The sequence below is a fragment of the Opisthorchis viverrini genome (genome assembly GCF_000715545.1).
Source record: "Opisthorchis viverrini unplaced genomic scaffold opera_v5_413, whole genome shotgun sequence".
NCBI lineage: Eukaryota > Metazoa > Platyhelminthes > Trematoda > Opisthorchiida > Opisthorchiidae > Opisthorchis > Opisthorchis viverrini.
In genome coordinates, this window is record NW_008752074.1 from 341,137 (window position 1) to 348,494 (window position 7,358).

A 7,358-nucleotide genomic window follows, 5' to 3' on the forward strand; every position below is an offset into this window, starting at 1 on the left:
TGACGGAAACTCGGAGACTGCGCCTACTTGATGAGCCTAAAGACGGGCGAAACCGGTTGTGGCCTGTCGGAGAATTTTCAGCAACCTTGTGAGTAGTTTCTTTATGAAGGTCACATACAGCCTACTTATATTACTCTCACATCTATTTGACTACCATTGAATCCTTGAAACTTTTAATGAATTATTTGTTTGTGAGTTTAAATAACGTTGTACTTGTACATACAGCCCACTTATATTACTCTCACATCTACCTGACTACCATTGAATCCTTGAAAGTTTTAATGAATTATTTCTTTGTGAGTTTAAATAACGTTGTACTTGTACTGATAGCCCTATGAAGGTGGACCGTCTACGATCGTTCAATGAATTGGGAAATTTCCCTAGAAAACTGCAACTATTTTGAAGTTTTGCAAGTATAGTGAAGTGTTTCCGAAACGTTTTCAAATGACCTCTAGGCCCTCTTTCCTCAGTGCATGGCTTTTAGTTAGGAAGCAATTCGAGGGAAGACGCAATAAAACTGTGATCAGAAACTACTACTTAATTTGGGTGCTATATAGTCCTTCCTTGTTGTATACCAGGCTCAGGTACAGACATCTACAAACAGGCTGCTTTCGCTCTCGCAATCGCACACATTCACTCACTCGTTCGGAATATAGCTCTCGTGTTCCCTTCTGTGAGTCCCTTTTCCGGCACTAGGCCCTGAAGCGGGTCAGCAGCAGATACCACAGATTGGCGAATCAGCAAATATAAGATGATCATAACCACAAAATAGCGATCTGAGCACCTTTGAGGAGCAAATATTGAGACGCGATTTGAACCCATGCCCGATGAGGATAATTCTCACCCCGAGCAAACGTTCCAAATTAAACTTCCACCAAAACTGATCATCCAGTCAGTGCCTGACTGCATCGTCACAAGAAACCGATAACAAACTTCGTTTTTGCCTGACTTAGTGTCAGTTTCGAGATACATGCGATTGTAATCAAAACTAAGCTAAACTAAGCTTTCTGATTGTTTGATCAGGCATCAGGTACGATCCTTTAGCTAATTTGTTCTTTTCTGTTCACATGACCGATTATATTGAACAATTGTGACAAACTACCGAAGATGTCCTGGCACANGAAACCGGTTGTGGCCTGTCGGAGAATTTTCAGCAACCTTGTGAGTAGTTTCTTTATGAAGGTCACATACAGCCTACTTATATTACTCTCACATCTATTTGACTACCATTGAATCCTTGAAACTTTTAATGAATTATTTGTTTGTGAGTTTAAATAACGTTGTACTTGTACTGATAGCCCTATGAAGGTGGACCGTCTACGATCGTTCAATGAATTGGGAAATTTCCCTAGAAAACTGCAACTATTTTGAAGTTTTGCAAGTATAGTGAAGTGTTTCCGAAACGTTTTCAAATGACCTCTAGGCCCTCTTTCCTCAGTGCATGGCTTTTGGTCAGGAAGCAATTCGAAGGAAGACGCAATAAAACTGTGATCAGAAACTACTACTTAATTTGGGTGCTATATATTTGTTTTCGTTCCTTGTTGTATACCAGGCTCAGGTACAGACATCTACAAACAGGCTGCTTTCGCTCTCGCAATCGCACACATTCACTCACTCGTTCGGAATATAGCTCTCGTGTTCCCTTCTGTGAGTCCCTTTTCCGGCACTAGGCCCTGAAGCGGGTCAGCAGCAAATACCACAGATTGGCGAATCAGCAGATATAAGATGATCATAACCACAAAATAGCGATCTGAGCACCTTTGAGGAGCAAATATTGAGACGCGATTTGAACCCATGCCCGATGAGGATAATTCTCACCCCGAGCAAACGTTCCAAATTAAACTTCCACCAAAACTGATCATCCAGTCAGTGCCTGACTGTATCGTCACAAGAAACCGATAACAAACTTCGTTTTTGCCTGACTTAGTGTCAGTTTCGAGATACATGCGATTGTAATCAAAACTAAGCTAAACTAAGCTTTCTGATTGTTTGATCAGGCATCAGGTACGATCCTTTAGCTAATTTGTTCTTTTCTGTTCACATGACCGACTATATTGAACAATTGTGACAAACTACCGAAGATGTCCTGGCACAGTCCTCCCGGAGAGTCCGGACCGAGGAAAGAAATCACTGGATTACTGAAGCTCCTAAGCAGCAGATATTCAATGGTAGTGCCGAGATTTGAACTCCGCGCAAGCTGGGTGCGTCTGAATTTTCATATGCTCACCCAGGTCACACACTCTAGCTAAACGTGTAAATTGCTGAACATACGGCAGTATCACTCTGATAAGACATCTTGTATCCCCTGTGAGTTCAGGTATTCTTTATGCATGGTTAAATACACGGATGCCTGAGCACAAAAAATAATTACACTCTTCCATAAGAAGAAATAGCTTGCGAAGAGAAAGGTAGAGCTTTCAATAATGCGATTTTTCTCACATTGGCCTCATTCATTTTCCATAAAATGGCCCGTGAGAAACAAAGTCAGCACCACTAGATCGGTTCCTCCAGGTTCGTTGCTCCAACACCTTGAACGGGTCACGTATACACCGTAGGACTACAAAAATCTGACGCTCCGAAATCGAGGCTACAAACTTTCATACAAGCAGGGATGTCGTGTATTGTGTCCACTTTGGAAGTTCAAACTAATTCTGACAGGTTCCAGTTATGGTTGGTGTTATATCTGAACGCTGTTCTCGCTCCAGCGCATAGTGTCAGAAAAAGAGCTCACCGAACAGAACAGCTTTATTGCAACAATCGAGTGCGTATGGACGCAAAAATTACAATGGTGCCGCGCTATTTAATGGGCACATTTTGACATTGATGCAGGCTGTCTGGTAGGCGTTTGGTGAACACCCGTCAACATCGTGCCTCTATGAAATGCCTGGACGCTGATCATATTCGGTCGTGCTTCTGTGAGGTGCCTGAACACTCATCGGGTTTTGCTGAATTGCTTGTATGATTGCCTGGCCTGGATGCTTGCCGGCGTTCCTGTTGAGATTTTGATGGAGGTTTAGCGTCTCAGTTTGTTCCGGGCGTTCTGGGGTTGCTATCAGGAATCTGACCTTACTGCTATCTGTATAGTTTGTTGCTCGTAAAATTCGCATGGTGATGCTCTTGGTACAATTCCGCTGATTCAAAAATGTTAGTAGTAAACACATTGGAAGATGGACCAAAAAACGCGGGGTGCAGCTTGAATGAAAGGTATCTGTTTGCAGTCTCTCCTCGTCTGTCCAACTGGTGTTGACATCCTTTCGCACCACACTGTACGCGGAGTTGACTGATGCAACAAAGTGTAAGGCAGGAACTAACATATTTCCAGCCAAATGAATGCATTAACCCATCCTTCAGTCGATCGAACGACTAAATGGAAATTAAAATCGTAGATAAACCGTTGCATGCTACATTCCCGATGTGCTTGCATCGATTCCTTAATCTCCCGACATTGTGGTATAACGGCATCAGCTATTTTGACATCAGTTCGAAGGCTTTATTTTTCCTAACGTCTGCACCATTTCAACGGCTTTGTGTATATGGTTGGGGTTCATTTAAACGACTATGGGTTTTGTTAAATATATGCGTATCAGTAGTGGAAAAATGGCTGTTGTAATGGAATAGCACGGCATGACTCACCAGTGCTGTGTGGTGTGGTAAGCCACCTCCGAATCACGAAATCTAGTTGCGATGCCGCATTCGATTGCTAAATATTCGTGTGCGTTGGCGCCTTAAGTGATTTTGGTTCCAAATGGTCCAATCGAATGACTGACTCAGAGGTATGCATACTTTATTTCACACGCGACATGTAGCACCAATCAACAGAGTCAATAAAGGTTATTCATGTCAGAAAGCATTACTGAGAGGCAAACTCTACACCAACATTTGCGGGGTTCGCAAAAATGATTGTTTTACAGCGTGACTTCACTGTCCTGATTTTGTCGAGGTTACAAAGCGTTTTTCATCTCACAGCCAGTGGTTGGCCAAGTCACAGTTCTTTGAAGAATTCATAAGTGGACGAAACGTTCACCCAGTGTGCGATATTAATCAGGTGGGCAAAAACGGAACTCAAATAGTTTTCTGCTTTTCTTAGGAAACATTTACCGGAAACATCTGCCCCGTTCGATTAATATGTCTGATCCTCACCGGAGAAGCTGTACCGATGAACATACACAGAAGTGGTCTCGCGTGTCAGCGTGCCATTCACTTGTTCCATGATGAAATGTGGAATGGTAACATCGGTTGCTATCAAGTCTCCCAACCAGAACTGCACTGACCGAGTCGCTTTGGAAGGTAACAGCTTGTCCAGAAAATTTTAAATTATATTTTGTAGAAGCTATAAAAGAACTGAGTTGAAAATTTTGCCCAAGAAAACTGGGGGATCTAAGACAGAGGTGGCTCATGATTTTTTATTTGCTCATCACTGGAGCCTCACGTAAGTGCGTTAATTGCCAGCCTGACTGATGTCGAGTTAACGGCACAATTCAACTGTAGTCCACCTCCACGGTCTAAGACTTTGTGATGTATATGCAGTGATGATGATCTATATGTTGTTTAGTCTGCATCCTTTTTATGTCTCCAACTTATGTGCAACTTTTTAGCCTGAACCGGTGGTTCTTGGATTGTCAGCTGACCTTTGTGCAAAAGGCTCGTCAAAACTCTCCGGAGGTTCATCGAAGGTAAAATTATGCATTCGAATCAGCACTCCGTCATGTGTGTTAAACTCTGAATCTCGGTGAAATAACACAACTCTGGCAGCGGAACCGCCACCACATTTTTCTTTAAAGGTTGCCCGATTGCATTCTAGGATACATGTCCAGGTGAGTAACTAGAAAGCGTATCGCCCCTGACGTTGTCATTTCGTGATGCGAAATTAAGATCAAAGTGGTATCGACCAGAAAGTGTATCAGAAACATTTGTGACGACAGAATCAGCAGGACTCAGATGGTTCACATACACTTTTTAATGAGTTAGGGTCAGCACACCGAATTTCATCTAGAACGACATTGATGAGGCCTGTTTAGCAGCCAGTCGCACATATCCCAATGGTTCAAGCAAGAGGCTACACGGTTGTTCCGAGTATAGCGCTTGCTTTTCAACGCTGAGACAAGATGCCCCCGACGGCTCCCCGAAATTGTGCGATCAGAACTTTGCCAGCCAGTCTATGAAGCTTTAGATCTTTTCGCCATCTGCAACCGGGATTTTAGTTGTACAGATTTTCCTGATAGCTTTCAAAATAGTGGGAATTCTGTCGTCCTCGATTTCAAGTGTAATTCTTCAAATGACTCTGGGAGAGTTATTTTGTACTGAAACGATTGATTATTATTTTTTTCCATGGCTTATCCAGCGTAGTTTTGTTTTATTTAAACACGCGCGCTTGTATCAGGTGACTTTAGTTGGCTTATTTGAGGATATATATTCGGAATCAGATGACGTCATTCTTTTTAAAATTTCTTCCGTAAACATTTTTCGTTAAATTCTGCTGCGATTCAATAGAGAAAACACTGCAGAAGCTACGGATATCACGAATTTATCCCCCACGTGCTACTCATGGTTAATCCTAAGGCATCTGTATTGGTTATTCAATACAGCGACTGATCTGAAAACCCATGCATCCAGTTGTCAGCTGACTGCCAGATGTATGTCCGACGTGGCGTAAATCTGCACATCTCGCTGTGCTAAGGTCACCACTCCAAATACTGGACGTCTGGTAAAAAGCAGGTGATTTGGAGGCAGGTATATCTATATCAAAGAAAGGCGCTGCGACAGTTGCATTCCAAGAAACAAACATCGCCGGACAAAGGCGTGTGTCTCCACTTTGAGGTGATACACAAATCTGAGCGATACGCGGTCTCCTGAATCGAATCGACCCAAATACAGTGGGAGCAAAAGGCCGAACTTGTCCCTCTGCCGGACAGAACGTTTCGCAATATTCCCAAATCAGAGTGTATGACAGCACGTTCATTTACCAACGTCCATCTTCCACAGAGAAGTCCACAGTTTCTCTAACCACCCCGAAATCCACGTTGATCTTCATGAATATATTTTTTAGACTGGTATCGCCCAGGAGATTGAGTAACCTGCGCGTCGGGATCTTCGTTTTACCACTCAGGTAACCAACATTCGGATTATATTTATCTTGTAAGATAATACTACTGGATTCCTGAAAATGTCAATTGACCGGTCAAATATGATAGTTTGGGGCTGTTTGGCCTTGTCTGACAGCCTTTCAGCGGTGCAGTCTAGGTATTTCTCTTCATTCTAGGTTAATGTGCATGGTGGCACAAATCCAAGATGTAGGTTTGGTTGGGCAGAGATGTGAAACGAGCCTGAAGGACGGCCAAGGTGCCTTTAAACTTTGAAAAACGTTACGTGGTTTTACTGTCATAAGTGTGGTACAGTTTTCACAAATTAGGTGTGCGGTTTCTGCCGGTGCTCCAGAGAGTGCCCTGTGACATCCTCCATCTGGTTTTGACTAAGCATTCAAACCTACTGCTTATGTTGACGGTTCAAAAATCTGATTGCCAAATTTCAAAATTCGTCGGTTTCCGAGGATGATACTCAAGAGGTTTGGTTGTTTAAATCAGTTAACAAGTAAGCAGCCTCGTGCTTGAACATTTAATTCTTTCATGTTTATCCACAATCATTCATTATTCACTTGAGCTTTCCCTGAGAAGCGAGAAGGCTCAGCGCGAAATTTACTGACCGGAAGGTCCGTGGATCGAACCCGACCTCTGTCTCTCCACTTCCCCTGTCCGGGCTCCGGCAACCTCGCAGTATCCCGGCCCTCGTTCTTCCTTCACGTAGCATGGCAGCTAGGTACCAAAAGTGTATTACACCAGAACAGCTTTCCAGAAAAGCTAAGAACGAATGTACATGTGTTTAATCATTATTTGTAATGGTACTAGTGCACATCACACTAAACTGCAGAGTTTTGTAACCGAATCCTCGTAGCTGGTGGTCTGAACACTGGAACAGTTAGCCAAGTGCGGCTAATTCAACAGTGATTTACTACCACTGTTCTCTTTCCAACTACAGTTTATTTTTCCTTGATCCACTCATAGATTGTGAGTATCTTGAAAGGATTTCGGTATTTTTATTTATGTAGATAAAATCAAGCTTTGCTGAGAAGCCAATACTTTAAAAACGGTTATTTAATTCTTCCTGAAAATTGTGAAGAGTGTCGATCTCAAAAAACCTGAGAGTGTACTCCCCCTGGCTAATAGTTCCGACACTTGCTTTTTTTTACCACAAACGGCTGTTTATCATTGAGATCAAATTGAATAGCAACGCATGGGTGAACGAAACTTTGGAAATATTCTCTTTTTCGAAAAAGTTGGTGACAATCGTTAGTTTTATTGCTG